Source organism: Homalodisca vitripennis, unplaced genomic scaffold (genome assembly GCF_021130785.1).
Source record: "Homalodisca vitripennis isolate AUS2020 unplaced genomic scaffold, UT_GWSS_2.1 ScUCBcl_9130;HRSCAF=17517, whole genome shotgun sequence".
Classification (NCBI taxonomy): domain Eukaryota; kingdom Metazoa; phylum Arthropoda; class Insecta; order Hemiptera; family Cicadellidae; genus Homalodisca; species Homalodisca vitripennis.
The window spans coordinates 92,615-103,910 of NW_025785303.1; the positions used below are offsets into that span (position 1 = coordinate 92,615).

An 11,296-nucleotide genomic window follows, 5' to 3' on the forward strand; every position below is an offset into this window, starting at 1 on the left:
GAATTTTATAATCTCTGTCCATCAGCCGACATCACTGAAACATATGTTTTGTTTTTCGCAGTAAGAATCCCAAACATCTGATTTGATCACTGCTTTCTGTATAACACAGTAGATTTAAAATGGCAGCGATTGTCGTCACGTCCCGTTATAACCCTAAACAACATGGATGTAACAAAGCGTAATGGCTGTGGTTCTTTACACAAATATTAAAGTTTATTTTTGGACATAAAGTGACTGTGAGTGTAATAGAGTTTAATAAAGTACTAATTTTAGTGAATAATATCAAACTTGTTCATTAGTGTAGTACTTGAGGAATATTTTTGAAGTGAAATAGTGTGTATTAGTAATAGTGACATTTCTCTAAATAGAGCTTTCCTTTTTTCAATTTGTTGCGATAGTAAAGAAAGATGGTGAGTTGAGTTTACTTCATAATAAATGTAATATAAAATAATGATGTGTGATTTTATCATTGGTTTTAAATTTTAGTATAGCTAAGTAACAAATTCTGTTATGTTAATCTTAATAATTCCTTTAAATAATATTAAGTTATCCTACTATAAAGCCTTAGTTATGGGATAGTAGAAGTCCTAACGAATAATCAACCTATTTAATATTTAAGTACAATTATATTGGAAGTAAGTAAAATTAGCCTACAATGACCTGTTAAACTGTAGACTGGCAATTAATAATAATGTAAGTCTATTTGAAAATATACATTTTTAGCTCAACCTATTTACTGTTCTAGGCTAGCTTGTCAAATTTATATTTGACTACACATTGACATAGTTAAAGGCCAGTCAAAACTTAAGTAAAACCTTTTTGTTGCAATTCTAACATTCAGATAAAAAAATATTTCATCCTTTCTTTTTGTTAACTTTAAAGGTAAGAAACTTCTCATTGGAATTAGGTTAGTCCCAAAAGGCTCAGTACTAAACAGAACATTTAAGAATGTTTTATGAAGGGAATTTAACTATCTATATTTATTTTTAACCCTTTGAGTGCCACAGCATATTTTCCAAGTCAATGCGCTTAAATTGCCGGAGCATTTCCTTCTGTTTTGCAAGCGTGTGGGGAAAAAACTATATTAAAAAAACTATTCAACCGATTTGAATAATGTGTTTTTTTTAGTTTGTGTGTCATAAAACTACGTATTTTTTCCATATAATATTATAATTTTTATTTTTATTTACACAAAAAGAATATAGGTTATAACAAAAAACTAAAAAAATGAAAAAAATAAATTTTAAGTTTGAACTAAAATTTTTATATATACAATAATTTTTTTTTATTTTTTTTTAGCTATACCATTAGATAAGAACATTAAAAACTGAACAAAAAATCATGCATAATATAGTTTTTTACAGTAATATTTAACCAGATACTGCAATATATACAAAATACAACAGAAAGCAATTTTTGTTCAAGTTTGTCAAAAGTTTAGAAACAATATTATAACTATCCTATTTCACTCAATGAAGTAAGACGACTGTAAAAATACTAATTATATAAAAAGTATATAAAAATATACACAGGCCTACAAATATAACCTTACTTCACCTAAAATCAATAGTTTTGATTGGAACTTTGCGTTTTACTTCATCACCAATCCAACAATAAAATACACATCACTAAACCAAATAAACACGAAAAAAGAAGTTTATAAATGCATTGTAAGTTTTACTGAACACAGTTGCAGAATAGTAATAACAACAGTTTTTCAGCATAAACACACGAAACTAGCACAATGTAAACACCCAACGAACCAAACTGTGTAGTTAATGGCAACAAGTAACAGCTGACCAACTATTGCGTCATCTCTTTTTTTTATGGCAAATAACTACAAGGAGGCGGGTAAACAATACAAATCAATCACAATTGGGTAATTCTAAGCAATATATGGGTCAACCTCGATTTTTCTCAAATTACAATATAATGTTCCAATAGTCAATTAGAAAAGGAAATGACTAGAATTTCTTGCCGGAAAGCAGTTATAGGGAGCAGGCAACTCATATTACAATATAATGTTCCAATAGTGTCAATTAGAAAAGGAAATGACTAGAATTTCTTGCTGGAAAGCAGTTTATAGGAGCAGGCAACCGCCAGAACTACCTATTAGTGATTAGGGGCACTGACGTGATCTGGGCTTCAAATTTGGAACTACTCGAGTTAATTTTTTTTTTCTAAAAGAGCAAGCAGCGCGAAGCGCTGCGCAGCGGGCAAGCATCGTGCGTGATCTTTCGTATATACTGAATTGATTTCAGGCCAAAGGAATGACGCAGATTCCTTTACCAGATTTTTACGGAGATTTTTTATTGGGGGGAATTATATTGGTTTACTTTGCTTTCCAGCATGTAATTATGTGTTTAAAATTGTTTTACATACATTACCTACATTATATTGTAATATGTAATAACAATTTATCAGAAATTATTAATAAAAAAAAAGAATCACGCACGATGGCCGGCCCGCTACGCAGCGCTTCGCGCTGCTTGCTCTTTTAGAAAAAAAATTAACTCGAGTAGTTCCAAATTTGAAGCCCAGATCACGTCAGTGCCCCTGATCACTTAATAGGGTAACTCTAAGCAATATATGACCGTCTGGCGGTTGCCTGCCTCCCTATAACTGCTTTCCGGCAAGAAATTCTAGTCATTTCCTTTTCTAATTGACTATTGGAACATTATATAGTAATATGAGAAAAATCGAGGTTGACCCATATATTGCTTAGAAATTACCCACAATTGATTGTTCAAAACTTGTAGATTGCAACGAAATAAGTTATTTGTCAAAACAAAAATGAATTATATGTGATATTAATTAAATACAAATCGTCTACTGGGTAGATGCCGGCAATTTATGCACATTTCACAGCATCTACTATGTAGACGCTGCGGCACTCAAAGGGTTAAGTAGGTATAGTATTTTATTAAATCAATTTAATAATAAGCCAAAATTATGTCTCAACAAAATATTGTTATAAAGTAGTTTTTGCTAAAACATTAACGGGTAGACTTTAATAAGTGGCCTACACTCATTATTCGATTGCTATTATCGAATGGTTTGATTGTTTATGTCCTAAGGAATAATTCAATAATACAGCAAGAAGTAACTAATATTTCTAAACTTTGAAAATAGCGATGAATATGAAGAAAATATGTGAGATATTTCTCACAAGTGACTGTTTAAGTGGCTTCAACATGTGAATTTGTTCCCGGATAATTCATTCCTCCATTTCAAAAAAGCGGTTACTGTGTTGTTTTGTAATGTTATTGTATTTGACGTGTATTTAACATGTTTTAAAAAATGCAGTGTACGAGATTTTTCTTGTTACGCTTATATATAACTCTTATTGTATATGATTTTTACATTTAAAAGTTAGATAGTAGGTATATAGAATTGTTTGATAATAGCAATCGAATAACGAGTGTAGGCCGCTTATTATGGTCTCCCCACATTAACGGGTAGTGTACGACAAGCGGACCCGGTTTTTTATATCGAAGAATGTAATTATCGATACCTAATATTCGCATCTCAAATCCTAGACTATGAATCGATATAAAAGTATCAATAGTCCTCAATGACAATCATGTGTTTTAAATTAAAATATGCAAATTTAATATTTACAGTGATCAAATTATTATAACTTAACCAAATTTAGGAAAACTGAAGACGACCATATTTACTCCTCTCACAGTTACAGTTGTTTCTTTCGCACAAATTTCACATAATAAGTTTTTCGTTACAAGTCCAACATGTTGAAGCCATGAAAATCATGTCTTATCATCTTTCTAGGCAATGCTGTGTATTTTTTTTTTTTTAATTGACTGGCATTTTTAATAATCAAATGTTACTTAAATGTAAAATTGAAATATTACCCTATGTGTATTATTTGAGAGTGTTAAAAGCTGTTGATATATATTATTTAAGTTAATTGTTCAAATCAGTATCAATGGTTATGATTAAGTAATAATATTGTTTGCCAATTTCAATATAAAAAACCGGGTCCACTTATCGTACCCTACCCACATTAACAGTTATGTTTTGTTGCAGAACACTCTAAGAGTTAAGAAGGTGTTTTGTTTGTTATTTACTTATACATATTACCTAAGACATAAAAGAACTCTTAACCCAGGAACTGGCAACTAAATTACCTCTAGGCCTATGGGCAGGCCACTTTTCTAGGTTTTGCAGGGGTATTTTATAAAACATATAAGAAATACTAACAGTTATTTGGATACTTTGGGATTATACCGACCACACCCAGACATGAATCGTTATTTGACATTTTGATTCTACTGATTACTAGATTAGCGTAGAACAATATTTCGTCAATATAAAACTGGAATTGTCTTATCGCAAACCCCTCCCCATCCTCAGACAGAGGTCAAAGTCGAGCGGTCTAGTAGATAACGTGATTGCAGAGTCTCGCCGCCCGTTCAGCTGGTGCGTCGCTTTGTTGTACTTCTGTGTTTTACCTCTACATTTCTCCAAAACCAAAAATTCAATAAAAACAAACATTACCAAACTAAAACTAAACTCTTTATTGAAAAAACTTGTTTTTATTATTGATCACACTCCGCCACCCAAAATGCGAGTGCCTCCGGCCATCAGCGCGGGCTGCCGAAGCCCGCGCTGATGTCAAAGAAAGAAAAACATCCCTCCAGATAGTACCTATCAGTAAAATATCAAATTCTAGAGGGTCTAATCAGAAATATAAATTGAATTGTAATGGAAAGGCAATTATGTACCGTGCAAATCATGTGATGCCGCGCGGCCTGCCGTAATCAGGATTCTCGAGAAAGATAAGATAACAGCGACAACAATACCGATCACAATACCTGGAAATGCTTGTAATTTTGTAATTAAAGAGTTGTTTTTTTTTTCGTTCTATCATGTTTGTTTCTATAAATGTATATTTTTGTGTTCTTCATACTGGTGTGGTCGGTATAATCCCAAAGTACCGTTATTTGATTATGCATTGGCATACAATATTTTTTCATTAAAATATGTATTTTATCTAACTTATGCCTACTTTTATATAAGTAAATTTATTTTTGTTTGTTTTTTAAAACTTTTATATATATTTTTGTTTTACGGGGGTGGGACCATACATACAGAAGTGGTGTATTTGTACTAAATCAAAATTATAGTAGATTTATTTCTTTAGTTTAAGAAAATATATAGTTCAATGAACTTATTTATTAAATTTTTAATTTTATATTGGTAAAACTTGCAACAGAGCATTTTAATGAAAATTTAAATTAGGGCCTACCTTGGTAACATACTATATTACAACAATAATAGTTATTCCTTACAAGAAACAGTATTATATCACATCTAGAGTTAGCAATAACATATAATTTATCAATAAAAAGTAAAGCTACAACATTATGTAGCATAACTCATATTTATGAATCCAGAAAGCATACATTTTATTACATGTCAAACTTTAAAGTTAGAACCTATGTTCAAATTTTCATCTCATTTGAAAAAATAAAATTTTATTTATCCACTAAACATTCTGTATTGTGAACAGATCCCTAATTGTTATAAAAATGTATTCATTTACAAAAATGTACAATTATAACCTAGTTTTGATTGGGGCACTGAAATATTACGCTAGGCCTAATCAGATTCACACCGCTGTCATGGTCTACTGTTTCATTTTGTAACAACTCGCATATCACTAGATTGATCTAAATAGTTTCTATCCATTTATAATGCATATAATATTGGTAAAATTCAGCATAGAAAATAAATAAAACATGCTAAAATACAAACTAAACACTCCTAACCTAGGCCTATATAGATTACGAAACTTGGTTTATTTTGAAACAAAACACTAATTATTTGTTTAACTACGTCACTCCTGTGGAAAAGAAATACTTTCAAAACATGTTTATACCACTTAACCCTTTTACTGCCGGCCATTTTTTTATCGTACCAGTCAAAATTGCCAAGGGGGGGAAAAATCGCTGTTGTGCATTCATTTACAAAAAATGCTGTATCTTTTTTATTTTTCATTAGATTTGCATTAATTTTTTACTTTATTTACTCGTATTTAAATGCTGTTTTTCAAGTAATAAAAAGAAATTTTAATTCGAAACAAACTCATTATTTAATTTTAAAAATTATGTAAATAAAAAATAAATAAAAAAAAATAAAAATTGTGTTTGGCATCTGATAATTTATTTTTAAAATTATACTAAAATTTTGAGCATGATATCATTATAAACTAGAGCAATTGCTTAGAACATATACCAAATTTGAAGGTGCTACCTTGAAACATAGCTGCACTATGAGGATTTTCCCAAAACTGGTAGGCCTCCTCTAGGCCTACCAGTGGAAGTTGAAGGTAAACTTATCTGTGCCACATCCCCCTCACTATCTAATAACTCCTCATTATCTGATGGTAAGATAAAGTCAGGATCGTCATCAGTGTCATCCACATCACTTTGATTGTCATCAATAGCCCTAACACTAATATCAGAATCGTTCTCGGCATCTGAATCTGACAAATTCTGAAGGAAATTGTCACTCAGTTCGTCTTGCACTTGTACACCACCATCGATTAGACTGTTAATTATTGTTCCCTCACTCACAGGAGAGTTAGATGTAACTCTTTTACTCATTTTATCCTTGATCAACAAAAGTAACACTTCAAAAAAACTTTCGATAACATTGTAAACAACAACAATGAACGAAGGTTTCAGTAATCTAACCCGATCATCTGGTTTTGACAGCTGTCTAGGTAGTTCGTCAATTCTAGTCAAAGACGACGAAAATAGAAATCCAAAGTTCTTCAAATGGCTTCTTTCATTATCCTTTCCTCCTCCTAAACAACCAAAATACCGAATATTTCGGCATTTGAACATAACAGTAGCCAGTAACAATAAAAAAAACAGACGTCCGACATATCGGACGTTGGCGTTTTCGGCAAAAATGCCGACGTCCGATATGTCGGACATTGGCAGTAAAAGGGTTAATTAATTAATAACTTCAAATAATATTACATATTTGCAACATAAACAACAGCAAAGAAATGACAAGAATGAAAATTAAATACCTACAGGCTATTTATATTATTAACACTAAAATGTTATCATAATTCAGTTTCATAACTGCCAAGTTTCCTAAGGAAGGTGAATGTAGTGTTTAAAGCTTTTTATTTTATTGTTTCAAATATTTAACATTGAAAAATCTTTATTGTTCGTTAAATTAATATTTTGATGTCTTAAAATTCTAATGTCCTCCACCATATAGACTAATGGGTAGTCTCAGCTCTGTAACTGAGAAATAACGTGTACAAGTCCCGGGGAGATCCAATCCATATACAGACATGATAAATCAGTGTACTTCCAAGACAGAATAGCTAATGTTGAGGCTAAAAAAAATGTAATTTGACGAAAATATGGGACAACAATCCCATGTTTTAATTACGATTGCTTTATTTGTCATTCCTTACAATTAATACAAAATAGTAACCAAGATTTATGGTTAACTATGGAAGTGTGGGTACTTTGGTATTGTCCAGAGGCCACTATTTTTTTTAAAGTTTTTCTTACTGTGGACCTGAAAGAACAGACTTTGTTTGACTTAATGTGTCATAAGACGATCAGTTTCATGTTTTCTGCCTACCAAACAGAAGCAATGCCAGTGAGAAGGAGGTCGCTCTGTCTCTTTCTACTATTATTTATTAGACTGTATAAGTAGGTAAATACATGTGTATGTATTATTATTGTGGCTGAAATAGTTACTGTTTAGTATTAAAATTAAATAGTTGCGGAGCGCTCATTTGATCTGAACTTGAACTTAGGTACTATCACAAGGGATGTTCTTGTTTTTTTACCAGAAGTATGGGTTGGCACTGAAGTCTGATCTGATGACCATAATTTGATGATGATATTTTGTGCAAAATTAATAGTGAAATTGGTGAAGAAGAAATTCAAGAAAATCGTATGACAAGGCCTAACTTTAAAACTTGGGTGTATATAAATTGAAATAAGTTACATGAATTGAAACAGTTGAGTAATTTGAAATATTAGTAACGAAACACAATTTTAATATATTGTATGGTAGTTTTAATATTTTTTTTTAATAACCCTAAGCACTCGCATACAATTTTCATTGAAAAATTAAAAATTGTTGGTGCGGATTTTTCTAGTGTAAGGAGTGGTGGTTTATATATAAATACTACATTTTAATATATAAAGAGGATCAGATTAAAAAAATGTATTTACAGTTAGAAATAATAAATGCCTAATCTACTGTTTTGCTTATGTTGGACTCCTTAATTCCTAATATTGACATATCAGTTTTCAGTTTCAACACACTCTTGAGCTAATACTTGATCAGTCACTCAGCTACATATTTATTTCTTACAGCTAAGATGATTCATTATATCAGACAAGGAGGTTGGAGTTCAGTAAAGTTTTTTTACTTTGTTTTGTTTATAATTAATTTTGTGTGTTATGTAGCTGTATTTTGCATAGTTTGTTCCAACTGAAAAATAGCAGATAATAACCAGTAGTGATCCTATCAAATATTTAATACTCTAGACATAAAATAATTCCTTTATTATATATTGCTCCTTTAAGAGGCAGTCTAGTGTCAGGACCTTCTGGAGTATCACACCAGGGTAAAAGAAAATTCTACAAATTCAAATACGGAGCAATACATATGAAGTTTTATAAAATGAAGTGAAGAATAATATGTGGAATTGAACTACCATATGTCATAAAGAAGTTTCAAATATTTTGTTAAATGATATAGGCTATGCAAATATTTTTGGACAAATATGTCCAACATTTGGAGGCTTATAAAATGAAGTTATTGTGGGAAATATTATATTTAACTTCTTCTAATTTCTAGAAATATACGCTTTATTATATATACCTGGGACCTTAAGCTACAATATAAAAAGCAGATATGTATATAGATGATAAACAACAGGTGTAAACATAATGTTTGGTAATAGTTTAAGTTATTTAAAATATACATGAATATATGTTATATTGTATATCAGAATGAAATACATGATACACTAACAATAAAATAAATTTCATAATTCATTTATAACACTACTTACCTGTGTGTGTCTTCCTCTAGGCTGATTGGAAGAGAGGGCTATACGCTCCTTAACTCTGCCTCAAAATATTTAATTTCTTGTACAGATAGATAGCAAATAGGGAAACCACAAATACTTCTATTTCTATGTTCGCAACAATCGACGTAATAAGTCACATCTCCACTAACAAAGAGGAAAGAACTATAGCTATGATCCATTGGTGCATAGTTCACATCATTACATTGATGGAGTGTACTGTAGTTAGTTATGTGAGAGCATGTTTGAAAGACCAAAATTGGTTAGCTAACACGTCTATGGTTATTATATGTATATTAAACTTGTATTTACTATCTATTTTTATGCTGATTAATTTATCGATACTACAATAAAATCTCAAGTTGGCATATACTAAATACTAATCTTATTTCTATTCAGGTGGAATGCCTATTTAAGGTATTATTCTAGATATCAGCTTAGCTTTGGTTAATTTTGAAGTTCTAAAAACAGTAAAGTTTAACAATTTATTAAACATTTATTTTAACATTTATTTATTTGAATTTTTTTAAATAGAAATAGTTACACAATTTAAAATATCATTTCTATTAATAACCATTTAACCCTAAATTACAATACTTGCTTCCACATATTTATTATCGCTCGCTTAATTATTACAGGATTGTGATTACAAGTTACATTCTCGGTTCTGTTGTATAGTAAGTTATTCTGCATTTTCTGTCTTTAATTTATTAACCCTTTCAGGGCCAGGAGCAAATATGAGATGTTGCAAAATTTTTTCACATCTCATATCCCCTTGTGACTAGTCAAAAGTGCCAAGCTAAAATTGGCAGTCTCTTATATTAAAATCTATAAGTTTTCATAAAAATTAGAGAATTATCTAAAAGTTGCACCAAATTACTCGTATAGATATATTATACTAACAACAACAAAATATGTTAGCTGTATTTTTAAGTAATTTAAAATTAAAAAAAAAAGTTTTAATAGATTACATTACAAAAATTTATATTTTTTTGCAAATAACTGAAAAAGGAAAAATAATTTTACTGTGGGAAGCTACTTTATTATATTATACATTTAGAAAGGAACAACCATACAAAATTTTGTGTTATTTCTCTAATAAATAAATTTTTTATGACACATTTTGTATAAATACGCATAATTGTACTTCGCAACATTTTATAAGTGTAAAAGCAACTCACTCTTACACTGCAAGAAACTTAAAATAAATATTCACATTATGGATGTACCAGTAAACAGATGATTGTAGGATCCATAAACAGTTTCAATACAGTTAAAAAACACTACTTACCAAGAAATATTTACACAATTTTATTTGAAATTTATTTACACTTTTTCTATTTACAAATATGCTATTTACAATTTCACTCCTTCGCAAATTGTCAGTCATTGTAACTACTACACACAATAGCTAAGCACATAACAACTAAAACTACTAATATTTACAACCACAAAATAAAATAATGAAGAAGAATCCAGCATACAATAGTACGATTACACTAAAGCATAAAGAATTAACAACGAAAGATCGAGTCAGCTGATAATGTCACATGACAATTACGAAATAAAAATGCATAGACTTCCAAAATAAAAATTATATTCATATTTAATTATCTACAAATATACTAGGGAATAAAAAAACATAAAACTTTAATCATTTGACGTCGTATTTATTTAAGAAAACGACGAATATTAAGGAGACAATAAATTGCCGCCTGGCCCGGAAAGGGTTAATGAAAAGTAAGTCATAAAAAATTAGCATAACGTTTTTCAGATATGAAAGTATTTCTCATCCAGGAAAAGTAAATTAAATTAGCATAATGTTATGATATTGTGTAATAAATGATTGTTTGTTTTAGGTATAAACTTTATCCGCACGACTGCAATTTTTCTACATGCATTAAGTTGCAAAATATTAATTTAGTTTGAAGAGGAAAGAAAACAAAAACAGATGAAGACTTTATCAGTAATAGGATTGAAAATATTGAAACACGAGAGCCTTCCAGCAGGAAGGCTTGTAGAATAGAACAAAAATTATCACTTCTGATTCATTTTAAAAAGAGGGAAGGCAATGCTAGCTCAGCTGAATTCCAAAAATAAGACATTATTCTTTAATATCAAGCCTACAGTAATTGACAAATTAATTTCAAAAAACAAAATCTTCTATTCAGAACACTTTACTTTATACAAACGAAG

The 11,296-nt window shown here is 30.1% G+C and overlaps 1 long non-coding RNA gene across 1 annotated transcript; it reads left to right on the forward strand.

The window, feature by feature from the left end:
• Window positions 1-127: 127 nt before the first annotated feature.
• LOC124374585 lies at window positions 128-11,042 on the forward strand. Its single transcript, XR_006923575.1, has 2 exons — window positions 128-410; window positions 10,960-11,042. It is a non-coding gene; the product is annotated as an uncharacterized LOC124374585 (long non-coding RNA).
• Window positions 11,043-11,296: the final 254 nt, after the last annotated feature.